We start from the raw sequence: 18,322 nt of genomic DNA on the forward strand, positions 1-18,322 counted from the left end.
GTGTTAAAACTAATTAACTCAGGTTAATTTCATTGGAAGCGTTAGCCTGTGGGGACCCCTCTATCATAGGCTCAGGTTGCACATAAGTGTAAATAAGCCTTGTATCATAAAGAAAATGCTGCACCTCGTTTTTCAAAAGAAAACATAGACCGTGACCACAGCGCCTCGTGGGGTTGGGACTGATGGAGCTCATACCTGCACACTGTGGCAAGGCACTATGGCCAAGGGAGCTTGTTTCTCCCTTGGCACACTGGGCACACAGGGCTGTGGTGCCACGGCAGGCTCCTTTACCTCGGCGCCCTTCCCCCAGAGTCCCCCACCCCTCAGTGCTCACGCTTGCCTGCCCAGGGCCCCGTGAGCTCACGCAATGCCACTGTATCACTGTTGCACTATTTTGCTTAGGCTGTTGTTGTTTTGAGCTGTTTTGAGCACAGACATATTTGTGGAAAATGCAGCATATAAATAAATTGGCTGTGGCTATGACTACAACGGGAGTCACTGAGACGGGAGGCGCCCTAAGACTCCTTGCTGCCCAGGAGGAGCCCACAGCCAACCTGGGTGGGGTCAGTCACTGAGAAGCTGTATCAATGTGCTTCAGCAATGGTGGGAGTGGTCAGCAGTTCCGGACATTGTCATGGTCTGTTGCAGGGTCTCAAGTAACACAGCAGGGAAAGATTTCTGCTCTGGATCCCAAAAGGCCTTTGTCTGTCAGGTGAGATAGTTCTTAGGGCTCTTCCACACTCCAGTGTGTTTTCTGCTTGACCCACACTTTCAAGGCACAGGTCCAAGCTGTTGTCCCCTTGAACTGCTCCTTTCCCATGGAAAACCTACTCTTTAGCTTTAAATCGTAACAAACAGCAATCCTCAGCAAAAAGCCCTATTGCTGTTCGCTCCAAATGAGTGCAAAAGAGTGGTTTTCCCTGCAGGGGGGGAGCAGCAGGACAGATAAGCCCTCAGAGAAAGCACTGGCCTGAGTTGATAAAGGGCAGCTTCCTACATGATATATATCCTACAAGTGTGTACATGATTTCTTGTGTATATATAAACAACCGTAGAATACTTCTTTTAATATATGAGAAGGAGAAACCCGAATTTACACTCCTCTCAACAACTTAAATATCCCTGGGTCAATGTAAACATCCCCCAACATTTTCATTTACATCTGGCACGGAGTAAAATTGTATTAACTTTGCACAATCCAAATTGGATCTAGCAGAGGCATAAGCCTTGTTCTGGATGTGTAAAGAAGATTGTTCATTACACTTGGGCAATATTGTTGTCAACAACGGCAATCCCCTGTACACCTGGATAAAATTAAGTCTTGCCATTCTAAGCTGAAAGAGAGCAATACAAAACAGCCATTATTCAAAACGATCAAAATATCTTTATCCCCCTAATCGAAAGCATCCTTTAAGAAGCTTCTTCAGGAATGTCCGATGTTTTTAAAGCTAAACTGTTATAATTAACATCCTTAGATCAAGGATTACACTGTCCAGAACTGGAAGGGTAGGATTTGGCACATGGCATGACACGCATAGAAATTGTGGTACAAATAAACTCCCTGTGTGGAGCCTGAGGCTACCCAAGACTCATCCACATCCTCTTGTGTCATTGCATAGTTTGAAGCAGGGGGTGAAGAGACAGCCCTAAAGATACTCAATCCACAAATATAATGAATACATTTTGTCCTGACCTCATGGGCAGAAAAGACATTTTTTTAAAAAATCTCCAATGCGTCAAACATTAATCATCGTTCTCCTCAGGTAGAAAACTAATAAGGTAAAGGTAAAGGGACCCCTGACCATTAGGTCCAGTCGTGACTGACTCTGGGGTTGCGGCGCTCATCTCGCTTTATTGGCAGAGGGAGCCGGCGTACAGCTTCCAGGTCATGTGGCCAGCATGACTAAGCTGCTTCTGGCGAACCAGAGCAGCACACGGAAACGCTGTTTACCTTCCCGCCAGAGCAGTACCTATTTATCTACTTGCACTTTAATGTGCTTTCGAACTGCTAGGTTGGCAGGAGCAGGGACCGAGCAACAGGAGCTCACCCCGTCGCAGGGATTCAAACCGCCGACCTTCTGATAGGCAAGTCTGTGGTTTAACCCACAACGCCACCCGCGTCCCAGAAAACTAATACTGGTTGACTAATTCCTCCCCCACTCTAATGGCTATTAGCCACAGTGGCTCTGTTCTGCTGTCATTGTAGGAGGCAGTTGCCTTCCTTCTCACCAACTCAGTTCACTTCTGATAGTGGAGCTTGGCTTTTTTTCAACCAAGCAACTGGTGCTCCATTTTACTTTCAAATGTTAGCCCTCACCACCGTTTCATGGCCCAATAACTAGTGAGTATGCATGTATCTGGTTCAGTATAGAAAATATTTCAGGAATAGTAGCGCAAATGGGTCAGATCAAAATCAAAACAGGCAAATAGATTTTCTGCAAAACCCGCAAGTTAGAGCTTGAAAATTGGGATTGGACACAGAATTCTTCTTACAGGTTTTCCAAATCACTGTGATTTGGAGGCCTCCGGGTATAGAGTGGCATATTTATTATTATTATTATTATTATTATTATTGTTATTATTATTATTATTATATAACTTGGAAGACACCTCATTATCTCCCTACAGCATTCCTTGCAGTGAAACTACAGTAAGTGACATTCTTGAAATATAATGCCTTCTGCTTAAGTAGTTTACCGTTCCCTTCATTTGCACACATTTATGTCATATTGATTTCAATTGGGACTAAGCATGCATAACTGTGGGCTGGTTAGCAGCCACCCTGTGTACACAACCTTGTCTGGTGCCCTTGGAGAAGGGCTGATGTCTGGGACACACAGTACCACAGCCTATTTCCTAACATCACATTTTGCATTAAAATTCTGACATTGAATGCATTTAATTATAAAGCTACAGACAACAGGACCCAAAAGCTCCTCCTTGCAGATGTGACCAACTATAAATAGCCTGCAGGATAAATAGACAACTGACAATTACAGGCTGCAATTCTCCAGCCTTAGCATGTAGACAACACCTGCTAATAGGCCATTTTTACTGGTTTATTTATTTGTTTTAAGGCACAAAGTTTCTGCAACAATAAACCCCATGATGACTGATTTACTGCTTTCAGCAAAAATGTTAGCCCTTAATGATCACTTGCAGGTATTTTCCTAACCCCCTGCACTGTATTTAGGGGCATTTCTCCCATTCCGATGCCATTCCAGTGGCACCCTTTAAGACATCATCAAATGTCAAAGATGCACAGTAGCATCACTTCATAGCGGAGAAGATTTTGACGACATCAGCACACTGTGCATTATTATATTTAGCCACTTCTTGCAAAAGACATCCAAAGATGGGGTGCTTAGAAATGAACCTCCAAAATATTCTAGACTAACTTATCTGAATTTTTTCTTCTAAATAGCAGTAGCGAAAGACATATGCTGCTTGGGCAGAGCATAATACTGAGTGAGACAGGTGTTTCTCCCCTTCACCCCACCATACAGTGATCCATCTTTGCGGTTCTTTAAATTTTGAAGATGCTAAAACCATATCACTTTTACCATAACTGTGCATACTGCTCTTGCTGGCCACATTGAAAAGTTAGAAACATCTACATAACACCCCCCCCCCAAACAGCATACAAATTGATATGGCTAATCTGACCCAACAACCCCCCACTCCTTCACACCCACAAACAAAACTCACTGCAATCAACTAAATACAATGAACCATGCACTGGACTCTCTAACCTCTCACACCACCAACAAAAAGAAACAGACAGACAAATGAAGAACCTATCCAGGACCTTTAAAGCCCTATGCGGCCTAGGACCCATGTACCTATGGGACTGCCTCTCCTAGTATGCCCCGCCGAGGACCTTAAGGTCCACAAATGACAACACTTTGGAGGTCCCAAGCCACAAAGTGGTTAGCTTGGTCTCAACTAGGGCCAGGGCCTTTTCAGTACTGGCCCCGACTTGTTGGAACGCTCTGTCACAAGAGACTAGGGCCCTGCAGGACTTGACATCTTTCCACAGGGCCTGCAAGACAGAGCTGTTCCGCCTGTCCTTTGGTTTGGACTCAGTCTGACCCTTATGTTTCCCTCCCCTTATGATTTTGAACTATTGGCTACTATTAAAATGAGGCTGCATTTAAAATTGTATTTTAACCCATATTTTAATTTGTGTTTTCCCCCCTCCCCTATTATGTTTTTATTGTGATTTTACTGGTATTAGCTGCCCTGAGCCCAGCTCTGGCCAGGGAGGGCGGGGTATAAATAAAATTATTATTATTATTATTATTATTATTATTATTATTATTATCCATGCAAAGCTGACACAAGAACTCTACAAGTATACAAAGCAAAAGAATGAATGAATATCACCCATCTTCTATCTCCCCCCCTCCCCCCACAACCTCACAATGTCTATGACAGCAGTGTCTCATGCCAAATGGAACTGACCTGTAGAAAGGACTCTATGAACTAAAAACAGAGACACTGTATGTACCCTTGTTAACTATGAAAATCCTTTAATAAAAACATTTTTTTAAAAAATTCCCAGTGCAATAACTGTGGTGCAATTTCTTATCAGTACAACTCAAGAGTGGATCCACACTGGCTTGCAACAGATCAAATACTGTGTTTTGTCCACCCCACATTAGGCATATAGATGCAACGGAGTAACTCGCCATTTGCACTTACTCTATCATATAGAGATGTCACAGGGTTGGGGGGAAATGCAACAGGTAAATGAGCTACTGTGCCACCATCAAAAGCTAGCAAAAGATCCCAGTGTGTATTGAGTAAGTTTGTCAGGAGAAATTGTTTAGCAGTTAAATTGACATAAATTGATTGGATTGGATAATTCCTCTTGCCAGAGCTGTACCATTCCCAGGAAGGAGAGCAAAAGAACACCTTCCCTCCCTGCACAGCTGATGTGCCTGCCTCCAAATGCCCCAGGCATCCATGCAGAAGCATAATTTTCTATTAGGGCCTCCGCACATGAAATCTGGGAATTAACGGAGCTTACATGAATTGGACTCTCTGCATCATTGAGCATGCAAAATTGGTCAGCACACTTTATGTATGTAGGACTTATTTAAATGTCACCCCCTTCTTCCAATGCACACATATCTGGGGACATATGGAACATGCAGGTGCAGGGAGTGGGCGAGTTCGAGAGGCTTAGCACATGCTTTGTATGCCAAAGATCCCGGAATCAGTTCTTGGAATCTCCAGGTATGGCTGGGAAAGACGACTGTCTGCAACCTTAGCAGTCACCAGCTAAGACTTTTTGGGAGTTGGAGTTGAACATCATCTACAGGGCACTAGCCTCTTCACCTCTGAATATGAGCTTCTCAAAACCCAGAGCTCCTGTTCTGCAACGTGACAGGATGTACTGTATGATTGTTGTATAATTATTCCATCCAGTCCCACAGCCCTGCCACTTCCCTTGCTTTGCCAATACTCCCCATTCCTGATCTAAGCTCCTTGCTTCTTTAAGACCGAGTCCCTTTCCATCCCGACTCCCTCCATGCCGACTGGCCATGCCCCGTCCTCCCTGGTCTCCTTCTCCTTCTACTCTGCAGTCGTCCTTGACTCCTGAACTGCAGCACCACCTACTGTTCCCAATCCCTGTTGTTGTTGTTTTGTTCCCCCTCTCTCTCAGCCATCCTCCCACCCCACACCCTCTGTGTCCATCTTTACCAGTCCCTTTACATTCATCACATTAAAGAGAACATTTCATGGCCATCTCTTTTATCTCCTTCAATGAGCACTTAATCAGAAAAAAATGCTTTCATGTTGCTAAATCAGGGCCAGTGGGCAAAGCTGGGCTGACAAGAGACATTTCCCTCTGTCATTAGCCTGGCCAAAATAGTATTAATTACACAGGCTGCCCTTTGATTGCTGGAGTGTGGAGAGGGCTGGGGGTGGTGACAGCTATAGCTCTTCCGCCACCCCCGCCCCATCCCATCTCTGCTCCCTTCCACCCAAGTGCCCTCGGTCACGTTTGGGCTTTGGGGTCCACTTCATTGTCTCCACATCCCATCTTGCTTTTCAGCCTGAAGTATGTTTTATGGGGAAAGAGAGTGGCTAAGAAATGTCATAAAATATCTTGTTTTACAGACCCAGTTTTCATTGAGGTATTAAAGTTGCTTCTGCCAAGCCTGGACTGAACATTCCTTCACACCAAAAACAAAAATAAAAGTTCCCACACAGTGAAACTAGATGCTGAGAGGAAGGTTTGTAAACTAGCTTTATCTATGACATGCCCTTGCCATTGTGCACACTATCTATCTATCTATCTATCTATCTATCTATCTATCTATCTATCTATGTATCTATCTATCTATCATCATCATCTATCATCTATCTATATTAGAGAGAAATCTGCAACTGCATGAGACACATCCCGGTCCTGTAGTATGGAGAAGTATAGTCAGACAGGCACAGGTTTTGGTGTGGACTTAAACTTTTTTGTCACACTCCTTGGGATGCACATCACAATATGAGTCTATTTTAGAAATAGGTGACTCTGTCAATTGCAATTTTTCATTTTTTTGAAAATTAAAAAATTCCTTCCAGTAGCACCTTAAAGACCAACTAAGTTAGTCATTTTAAAGACCAACTAAGTTAGTCATTTTTTTGAATCTTTTTTCCCATATTTCCACATTAGTCTATGGCTATTATTTGTTAACAAAGAACCTGAGAATTCACCAGCCTTTTAGTGGGAATTTCTTCTAATATACTCACACTTGTATGCAAAGCAGTTTCCCCTAATGCAATGCAGTTACGTTTGCTACTTTCACTAATGTATACACTTTAATGCACACTTTACTTGAAGATATGCATTTTGGTACATTACATGGCTTGAGAACTGCATTGCAAAATTCAGAGAGGCGCAAATTTCAAAGGATGGCTTTGCCTTTATCATTTCTAGCCCTGGATGGCTCAGGGCAGCATGTGCCTCTAAACCAAAAAAAAATTGGAAGATTATAAGAGGCAATCACCTCACTGGTTTGAACCTAGCAAGGGGAAATTAACACGTTGATTGCCAGGATAGATAATGGAGGCTAAAACCTCCGTTATGTGTTATTAGTTGGATTCAGACTTGCATTTTGGAAGTACAGTGGTACCTCTGGTTACAAACTTAATTCGTTCCGGAGGTCCGCTCTTAACCTGAAACTGTTCTTAACCTGAAGCACCACTTTAGCTAATGGGGCCTCCTGCTGCCACCACACCACCAGCGTGCGATTTCTGTTCTCATCCTGAGGTAAATTTCTTAACCCGAGGTACTACTTCCGTGTTAGCAGAGTCTGTAACCCGAAGTGTTTGTAACCCAAGGTACCACTGTATGCCCGATATTTTGCTAACATGCTGCAGCCAGTAAAGCGCTGTATGTGGTTTCATGGAATAAGACCAATAATGGGCTCAAGGGAAGAGAAGGTCCTATGAACAAAAATGTCTTTCCTTGTGGCCAGCCTTCTGAGGGCCTCATGCCAGTGGTGGGCGGAACCAGAGGCAAAAGTGGGTGGAGCAACACATATGAATCTTAACTTTGAACATTAGGCCAGTTTCTACACACTCACACAACCCTCTCTCATCCCCATCCAGAGCAGCAAGAGACATTATTAGAGTTCAAGGACACAGACCAGCCAGGCAAAAATATTTAGGGTGCAAAGAATGCCAATGTGGGGTGTTGCCTCAGGGGAGTGATATGGCCTGGGTGCAGTACAAAGGGCCAAAGAGAAAGGGTAGAAGGCCGCTGCACAGCAGTAATGCATTAGGGAGTATTTAGCTTTTTCTCCCTGCACGATTTCCCTATTCGAATTCTCCATCTACATACCCCAAGCTGGTATTAGCAACATGTTGTTAGGCAGCACTTTTTTTCCTTTAAAAATGTTTAGAGGTATTCTCATTGTGATTCAGGAAAATCACCATTTTATAGTTCAAAGTGGGGAAAATAAATATAGTATATAGACAAAAAGTACAAAGATTCACAAAATGTTTAGGGATATGCGTACCCCTGCGTACCCCCAGAACAAAAGCACTGGTGTTAGGGAAGTAAACTACAGGGAGTACTGCTGGTCTGATTGCAGCTATGAGAGGAGGCATTTTGAAACAGTTCCTGGAGGAAACCATTACATTCTGCCAGCATTTCTTCTCCAATCAAAATGGGGGCTCCTTCTCCAAATTAAGTCACCGATCGCCCACACCAAATCCACTTTATTATTGTATTACCAGGACTGCTCCGTGTTCCACGTGGTGATCCTAGGCTGAGAATATATTTTGCCTCATGGTTTGAGCCCTGTGTAAGTGGTTGGAACAGAGCACTCTAAGAGGGTTTCCAAGTTAAGGATCACGTGCACCCAGAAATCAAGTTAACATATAATGAACTGCAGTTGCATCTTACACCCACGTTAAATACAAAACCAAATTGATATTTTGGTAACCAAAAAAGTACAAAAAAGAAGTAAACAAAAGTAGGAAGGTAAGTAGATAAGTAGACAGATGTAACATTAAAGTGTGAAGGTCTCTATCCTCCCTTCAACTTGAGCACATGAACATGTCCTTCTCATCTTGCAAGTGAACATGTGGGACCACGGACCACCATTTTGTAATCTTGCTCCATGGCATAAGAGCACCACTGGGCTTCTTGGGGGGATTTTTAGTTCCTAGTTCAGCCTCAGATCTTCTCCCATTTGACATTGAGTAAGACACTGAGGTAATTTCACATTCAAACCAGCATGCACTGCTGTTGTGCAGGCAGGGTGTGCAAAAACACGTGGCAGTGAATTACCCGACAGCCTGCCAATAGCTGATAATAGGCAGAGTGGAGGGCCTGAGCCCCACATTTTTTTGTTCATAAACTTTGCCTGTCCTTCCCTAGGGCTCAGGGCAGTAAGTTCAGGTTCCACTGACAACATTAGCAATTAGCTGGTTAGGAGTGTATCTCCGCATATTAAAAACAGCAACAACAAAACCAGCCCTCAGAGCAGTGAATCATCCCACAGGCTCTGTTTAGACTGGGTGGCATTTCCAGGCTTCTGTGCACCCGCTGAGGCTGAGCTTGAGGGTTCATGAGGGAACCACAGCTGAAATGTAAACAGCCACTCTCCATTTCCAAGACAATTCATTGGGAGCACGGTTGAGAAAAGGACGCTGAAGGCCAGGCCAGATCCCTGTGGGTCCCCAGGCAACAGAACTGCATGAATGCCCTCTTGAACAGTAAACCTGTCCTCTCCTAGTGATAGTATGCCATCTACATCTTCATCTGATCCAGCTGTCCAAGAATATGAAAGGTGCCTTTTGCCTGGTTAGCCAAGGGGTCTATCCAGCCCAATGTTGCTTATTTTGACTAGTTGCAGTTTTCAGACTGCCTGAGGTTCCTTATCACAAGTCTGCTCTTTGTCTCTGGTTCCCATCAGCACCAGCCTGCATGGCCAATGGTCATAGATCATGGGAGCTGTAGCTCAGCAACATCTGGAGGGCCACAGGTCCCCCACCCATGCTTTAACAGGAAATGCTACAATAGGGACTGAATCTGAGATGTTACATATGCAAAGCATACTTGATCACTTACTCCTATCAATATGGATAATTGAGAAAACCAAGCTTACAGTGGTACCTCGGGTTAAGAACTTAATTTGTTCTGGAGGTCCATTCTTAACCTGAAACTGTTCTTAACCTGAGGTACCACTTTAACTAATGGGGCCTCCCACTGCTGCAGTGCAATTTCTGTTCTCATCCTGAGGTAAAGTTCTTAACCCGAGGGACTACTTCCGGGTTAGGGGAGTCTATAACCTGAAGCATCTGTAACCCAAGGTACCACTGTACTCTGTTTTCTCTCACAGCATACAAAACATTTGTCTTTTACTAAAGATTTCCATGGAGAAATACGTCTGTATGGGGAAGGAGGGTGGTACCTTACTGCCAGAAAACATGCTTTGCATGCAGAAAGTCCCAGATTGCCATGTAGGAGCTTCATGTGGGAAGGACTCTTGCGGGGAACCCTGGAGAGCCACTGCCAGTCAGTGTAAACAATACCAACCTGGATGGCTAGTGGTCTGGCTTGATACAAGGCAGCTGCCTATATTCCTATCAGTATTGGTTCAGAAAGGGGAGTGCATCAACGTTTTTAGTGTCTATGGAGGACCTTAGCTGGGACCTTTTGACCACCATGAGCCTGACCTTGCTGGCTAGTGATCCATTGCCCTTTCCCAACCCCTTTGTGGATTAGCAGCGCAGTGTTCAATAGGTTGAATGCATGGCAAGTTTCTTCCTGAATAAGCACAACCTTCAGAATATAAGAACCACCCTCAGATCTTTTGATAAAGGGTGGTATAATATTAATATTAATATTGCAGTCCTGCTGGATCAGGGTAATGGCCTATCTAGTCTAGCATCGTGTTCTCACAGTGACCAACCAGATGCCTGTAGGAAGCCTTTTGTGTGAAAAGTGGTCCATGAAGGCTGGTTCAAACGTGTCCACCTGCTTGTGAACCCCTGCAGAAAAGCTCCATGCTCCATACAAGAGCAATGATGTCTAGAGGCTGCTTGCCATATCTCCACCCATACAAGTTCAACATGTGTGTGCCGGTAAGAGCTGCTGGTGCTGCATGTGTTCTGGTAGACGGGACCTAGAGAAGAAGCAGCCCTTTGGACCTTGCAACTTCCATGCATTGAACCAGTACACTTCCATGGTAATGTCATTTGGGGTAACAATGTGAGAACTGACTCCTCTTTGGCGACAATTGCCAGCGGTCGTGCCTGACAATTGCTCGTTGGATGAGGAATGCAGACTCTGCCAGTTTTTCATGCTATTTTCAGTAGCCAGATTGCAGAAAAAGGAAACTGGCGTGGACATGCTCAGTGAATAAATATGATGACAACTTGGCAGAAAGCACCCGCTTCACAAGCTGTTGCCAGCATACATCGTATTTTGCTGCTTGTCTTTGTTTCTGGTGACACTGACCCAGACTCAGGCATCAGACCTTCTGCATCAGGTTATCAGTGCATTTCCCTACGCATGGTGGCATCTATTCCTTCCCCCTCCTCTCACAAGATCTCATCACCTGCCACAGAGAATGGAAAAAACCAAAATGGGAAAGAGCCCTTTCCTGAGTTACGCTCCAAGATTCCCAAGCATGACCCACTTCTGAGCGTCTAGGAGTTCTTCCAAGAGTTTTTTCCGGTTTGGAGCAGCACAAAAGCACCAAACTTTAAAAGATTACTGGCTACATCTCAAAGACCCGTCATCAGGTATTTGAAGATCAGCGAACAAATTTTGAAAATAAAAGGCTTTCATAGGCCTTTACATACTAGATATTTTCATTAATATCCTCAGGTTTGAACAAGTGTTTAACAGGGGATTGTATTTCTGAAAATGAGTGCAACACCTCTAAACTGGTGAGCCAGACAATAATATTGCTAAGTTCTTTTTTTCCTTCTTTTTAATATCCAAGTTGACTTTAAAAAGTGCAAAAGCAATGAGTTTTTGAAAAGGTATCCTTCCCTCTGCTAGTACAAGCATGATGATTTTGAGGTTAACAGTGCGGTCCTACTAGACATGTTTTCTCAGATGTTAAGTCCCATTAAGTTCAATAGTACTTACTCCCAGGTAAATGGGTACAGGATTGCAGCCTGAGCCTTGTGTGTGATGTGGCTGTGTGAGCATCCCTGGTACCAAGTGGAATTTTTTTGTGTGGCGTTGCTAAATACGAGTGACACAATTCCCATCCCACTCACCAATGCCATTGTATGAACCATGTTGGGATCATCCAGGGAGCCATTTGTATAAACATTGTGGCGGTGATGTGACTTTACTCACAAGTGACTTACAATCCACATGTGGTGGGAATGCCCCAAAATCCAACCCTTCTGGACAAAAGTCCTACAGAAAATAAGCAAAATAACTAATCAGCTATTAGAAGTCACTCAAGAACTGGCCCTACTGAAAATCATCCAAGATAATAATTGTACTGTAATTATATTCTTTATTACAAATGATGTTTTTTCCCCTTTAAAAGAATCCATTGCTATCTTTTGGTGGCATAATGGTAAAGAGTAAATTATAATTGCCTCTTTTCTCAGTATTCCCAGATTAAGAATTATAACTTTCCAGCAATGTACTAGTTATGGCAAGAAATTAATTTTAGAAATTACTGGGTGGGGATGGGGGTTAAAAAAAAGTACGGTAGATTATCTGAAATATATCCCTTATTGCTTGCATAGTGTGAAGAAAGGGAAAGTAACTATGAAAAATTGGATAAAGTCCTGAATAGGCATATCAGGTTAGATATTTGGAAATACTTGTGGAAGCAGAAAATTAAGGCATCTCATTGTGTCAGAATAGCTGAAAATAATTATTAAGTGCTTTCCCAGTGTTACAATACTCCTTGGTAATTGAAACAGATGTTGTGGAGACAGGTGGGAACTGCTGGAGATGCAGTCATATTAAAAGGGGTTCCTGCCATATTCACTAGCTTTGTCCTAAGATTAAGATTTTTTGGGGAGGAGGTGTTGAAAATTTTAAGGAATGGCACAGATAAGATAGTGGTTATGATATGCAGCACTATACATATTTATCTAGGAGTAATTTGCATACAACTCAAGGAGACTTACTCAGTTGAAGGAAATGTATCACAAGAGGAGTTTGAAGGCATTATCTTTGCATTAATCACATACTTACATCTCAGCAAGGACTTCAGAGAGTCCATGAAACCACACTGCAGGTCAAGGAACTCATACCCTCCAACATTTCTCCAATGAAAATAGGGATGTCCCATTCCACAGTGATAATTTTACTATTTATACCCCCATACATCTTACTAGGTTGCCCCAGCCACTCTGGGCAGCTTCCAACAAATATAAAAACACAATAAATCATTAAACATTAAAAAAAAACCCTGCCCTATACAGGATTGCATTCAGACAGCCCAGGGGTTGCATAACTCTATACCCTCCAACATTTCTCCAATGAAAATAGGGACATCCTAAGGAAAAGTGGGACATTCCTGGATCAAATCAGAAACCAGGACGGCTTCAATAAATCAGGGACATCCTTGGAAAATAAGAACACTTGGAGGGTTTGGGAACTTCAAACAGTTGCCAGGTTCGCCCATCAGCATGGTTTAGTGTTTTGAAATACTGCCTTTCCCATTCCTAAAGTCTGCCAGATTCTGACAGGCCAAAGCATAAGACTATGGAAAGAAGCACTGTAACCATTGCTAATAATATTGATGGGAGAACCTTGGACTTGTCCCATCTCCTTCACCCTGTGTTACTGCAATTTCTTTTAAAAATAAAAATGAACATCCAACCATGGGCCCATAACTGAAGGGTAGAGTATATGCATTGCATATATAAGCTCCCAGATTGAATTCCCACAACCCCTAGCTAAAAAGCGATCTCGGGAGTGGGGCATAAAACCTTAGATAGCCGTTGTCCACAGTAGGCAGTGCCATTCTAGATGGACTGGGTGTCTGACTCAACAGCTTCATGTGTTTAATATCCATATGGAAGTACAGAGTAGCAGAGAAGCATTATTAACAAAGCTCTGACCCAAAGCAATTGGTCAGAGCAACTCGCATTCACAGGGGTAGTAAATGGAGGCTGGAAAGGAGCATCATAAAACTATCCTAGCAGCATAGTAATGATGCTGGGTTGCCACCAAGAATTCTGGAGTTTATAGTTTGCTATGGTTTCTGAAGGCTCTCTAGTAGACGTCTCTGAAGCCATGCACAGAACTACAATTCCCAGACTTACCTGTAGAGATGAAATCTCTGTCATGCCTGTTTTAAATCTCTAGTGAGAATATGCTATGTCTCTCTTTCTCTTTCTCTCTGTGTGTGTGTGTGTGTGTGAGAGAGAGAGAGAGAGAGAGAGAAAGAGAGAGAAAGAGAGAGAGAGCCAACAAACATTAAAGGACACCAGCAATGCCCTCTGAGGGCAATTTGAACCTCCCATTTCTATCTATGCCACTTGTATACGGTGGTACCTCAGGTTAAGTATTTAATTCGTTCTGGAGGTCTGTTCTTAACCTGAAGCTGTTCTTAACCTGAAGCACCACTTTAGCTAATGGGATTCCCGCTATCGCTGCGCCGCCGCTGCGCGATTTCTGTTCTCATCCTGAAGCAAAGTTCTTAACCTGAGGTAATATTTCTGGGTTAGCAGAGTCTGTGACCTGAAGCGTCTATAACCTGAGGTGCCACTGTAAATTCCACTTGCAGTTCCCCTTTTATGCCCTCAGTGCCTACACATTCTCTTCAAAGTGAGGTAGGTTTAATGACCATTTAACAGGTGAGGAACCGAGATAGAGAAAAGTGATGGTGGACCTCCCAATGAGCTGGTGACTGCTGGGCCTGAGAAACCCAAACCCAGGGCAATCCAAAGCTCTGTGCTCCTCTAGCCAACATCACCAGCTCCCCGGTGTCTCCCCCACCCCACCCCCACCCCTCCATTTGTCTCCAGCTTACATCTTGCATTCAGCCTCAAATCAGGTAATCAGCTCTTTTGTGCTTGTGCGGGACTCACTTAGGGTCTCATTAGGGTCTCCGAGCCACTTGTCGTGTTGGTATTGCATTAATTAATGGGAGCATGAGGCACCAGCAAAGTGCAACGCATTTACTCTCTCCTCCTCAGTGGAGGCTTTTTACAAATCAGATCAAAGAGTTCCTCCTGGGCTCTGCACAGATGGCTTTAAAGAATCCATTCCAAGGACAATAGAAATAAGAACTCTAATAACCTTCTCCTATGGAGACCTGCCAGCTCCAGAAAGCAGCCAGTCTGGTGACCATTAAAGGGGATGCCTCTTTGGTTTCCTTTCCACTCTAATTACCCTTAACTGGCTGCTGCACCTGGAAGCAGAACATCAAGTGCTCTCCAAGGATCAGCGTGTCAAAGCGGCTTGCACTCAAAGAAGGATAGCCGCCTTGGTGTTTTTCCTTTTCCCAGCACTGAAATACAATAGCCTTTCTGATAGAGAGATAGGGCGCAGAAAACCACACGCTGCCGGCCTCAAGGTTTTTTTGGTACACACTCACACACACGTACAAACACAGTCGCCCCACACTTTTGAGAACCTTCTGTCAATCCTCCAGCAACCCCAGGTTCTCTTTCTTACGCCACCATCCTCTCTTACCTGCTCTCTTAAGCAGAGGATAGCAACATCATGCATATCTTTCAAGGAGAACATTTCTAAATGAGACTCAATTTTCCACCTCCAACCTCCGGTTTGTGTACCATTAAATGAAATGTGTGTGTGTGTGTGTGTGTGTGTGAGAGAGAGAGAGAGAGAGAGAGAGATGTCGTATTTAAATTTTGCTTCAGGCCACCACTGCTCTTCAAAGAATGGGAAAAGCTTAATTGGTAACGAGCATAGCAAGCCACTAGACAAGAGGTAGCCAAACTGTTGTTCTCCAGATGTTGGTGGACTACAGTTCTCAGCATGGCAGCAATCTGAGATGTGGGGAGTTAAAAGTCCAAGAAAAACTGAGGTATGCTATGTTGACTACAATGCACTAGGCCCTACTGTCTTAACTTTAAATCTGCCAAATGAGGATAAGGAGATTGCAAATAAAAGTTGAATGAATTCTCTGCATCTGTCTTTGTCACTGCCTGAAATGACTTTCACAGGAAGGGAGTCTGAGGAATTGAAGCAGATAGTGTTGGCGAGAGACAAAGGTCTACACCCAAGAGACAAAATAAAAAGTGACAAATCACCAGATCTGAATGGCATCCACTTGAGAGTTGTGAAAGAACTGAAATGTGAAATCGTTGGTCTTCTAGCAACAGTATGTAGCTTGTCCCAAAGTCTCCTTTCCTGAGGGATTCTGGGAAGTACTATTGCCCATCCCAGGAAAGCTGACAGAAAGTATTGTTAAAGAATACTTTAATTCATAGATTATCTAATGTTAGGGATGAGTAGTGAGATGGCCAAGTCTGCTGATGATACTAAATTGTTCTGGGTCATTAAAATGAAAAAAGATTGTGAAGAGCTCCAAAAGGACCTCTCCAAACCCATTAAGTGGTCAGTAAAATGGAAAATACAATTCAATGTAAACAAGTGTTAAGTGTGTGTGTCTTAATTTCACATATACACTCATGGTCTCTGAACTGACAGTGACCGACCAGGATTAAGATCTTGGGGTTGTAGTGGATAGCTTGATTAAGAGGTTGACCCAGTGTACAACAGCTGTGAAATGGAAAAAAAATCCATGCTAGGGATCTGGGATGCAACCACATCTGGGATATTGTGAACAGTTCTGGCTGCCTCAGCTCAAAGGGTTCAGAAAAGAGCACCCAACATGATCAAAGGGTGGAATGACTCTCCTATGAGGAAATGTTACAGCATCTGGGACTTTTTAGTTTAGAGAATACAAGAGTAGGGGTAACATGATAGAAGTTACAGTATTTTCCCATGTATAACATGCCCCTGTGTATAAAACACCCCCTATTTGGGGGGACTTCAAATTAAGAATATGGGGGGAGATTGCCCAGAGTTGTTCAGCTTTTGGGGGGGGTTGACCAAAATCTCTCACCCACCTGACAAACGCAGCCAATCTCACGTGGTGCCGAAACCATACTATGAGCATGTTGCATCTGTGCTCAAGGAGCTGAACTGTCTGCCAGTTTGCTACCAGACCAAGTTCAAAATACTATTGCTGAGATATGTGGATTGGGGAGAAATTCTGCTCAGCTGCATTTAAAGGGAAATCTTCCACGTTCACAGTGTCTGAAACAATGTGTGATCCAAAACAGAGCCATCCTTCAAATTTTGCAATATAGTTCTCCAGTAAAATGCATATAATAGTGCATACGAATGCATATACAACAGTAAAGTGCATGATATATGGAGAAATTGCTTTAGAAAAAATGTTTATTAGGCAAAAGTATGCATATTAGGAGACATTTGCACTAAGGTGCTGATGAATTTTCACAAGGATTTGTTTTTTGTTTTTTAAATCAGGTGTGGAAACATGTAGAACTGAAGACTTGAAAAATGAGATGAACCAAAATGGACAGTTTAGTCCATCTCTACTTCCCAATAAGAACAATCCACTGGCTCTGGAAAGAACACAACCCTCTTCAACTTTCCCTCTATGCTTCAAACATGCTCACTCCTTGGAGTATTTCCCAAGCATCTTCAAAATGGCTCTTCACCATGGCTGAGCTAATTTGTTTATCTTCCCAAATGTTTGCTTAGCAGTGGTTTTTTCAAACACATTTTTTCACTCTTTTTCACCTCAGAACAGGACTTTCTACTGGGGGTGGGGCAGGGAGGCAATATGACTCCAAATCACTTTCCCCTGATAGAATATCGTTCCCCCTTGCCCTTAAAAACAACAACCCATCAAGCCATAAGACCCTATTTCTAGGTTAGTGAACCGCTTGCAAACAGGTCCTTGTCCGTTGTTTATAGACCACGTGCATGCATACATAAAATAAACATGTGCCCAAAATGTAGCAAATTGACTTCTGCAGCAGACTCACGGGTAAAAGATTTACCCAGTTTCACACTGTATTGTCTAGTCGGCCCCTTCCTTGCAACCTAGAGGGTCAGCTGCTTTCCCTTCCCGTGAATTTCACTGGTCCTTCATTTTGGCAGCTGGGATTAAGATAGCGAAAACCCTCCTGTGTTCATCCACCTGCAGTGCCACAGCTTGGCGTTCTCCCCAGCCCTACTCCCGCACATTCCACAACCCTGCTTTGCCCAGCAGCAGCAGAAAATAAACTGGTATCTTCCTGTTCCTCCCCCCGGGGACCTGCTTCTCCCTCTCCGTAGTCTATTCCAAAATGGTAGGGAGAATCACATGAGCGATAGGGCTGTCTGGAAAGCTGGCAAAGGCCCGAGAATACAAACACAGAACCTGGCAACAAAAATAGGATCGCCAAGGAGAGAGGGGTGACGTCTTCCTGTTAGGGTTTATTTTTAAACTGTTTATCAAGGATTTGCTCCTGTTGGCATTTGAGGCTGGAGGCTCTTTGGGGGCAGGTGTTGCTGCAAGTGTCTGTAGAGGTGAGCTGGCATTGGACTGGCCCGTTCGCTCTTTCTGACTGGCCTGTAACCTTCTCCTTCTGCAGTATTTATTTTTGCATATTCATACCCAGGAGCCAGTAAGAACTTATATGGCAAATAACGTCCGCATCACAGATTTCACCGGTTAAGTAACTCCTTTGGCATTTGGTTAAGAAGCAAGGGTGGGGGGGAAAGCAACTCCGAAAGAAGATTGGCTGTTTCAAAGTGTGACTTTGGAGATGTGAGAGAGATGAAGACTGAAAACCTAAACCTACTTTTCTGAGAGTAAGCTGCATTGAA

The 18,322-nt window shown here is 43.6% G+C and overlaps 1 long non-coding RNA gene across 1 annotated transcript in view; it reads right to left on the reverse strand.

The window, feature by feature from the left end:
* Positions 1-18,322, reverse strand: part of LOC310704118 — a 429,938-nt gene that overhangs the window by 107,416 nt on the left and 304,200 nt on the right. The gene's annotated exons all lie outside the window — the stretch shown is intronic.

The sequence above is a fragment of the Podarcis liolepis genome (assembly GCF_965112155.1).
Source record: "Podarcis liolepis genome assembly, chromosome: 3".
NCBI classification, from domain to species: Eukaryota; Metazoa; Chordata; class Lepidosauria; order Squamata; family Lacertidae; genus Podarcis; species Podarcis liolepis.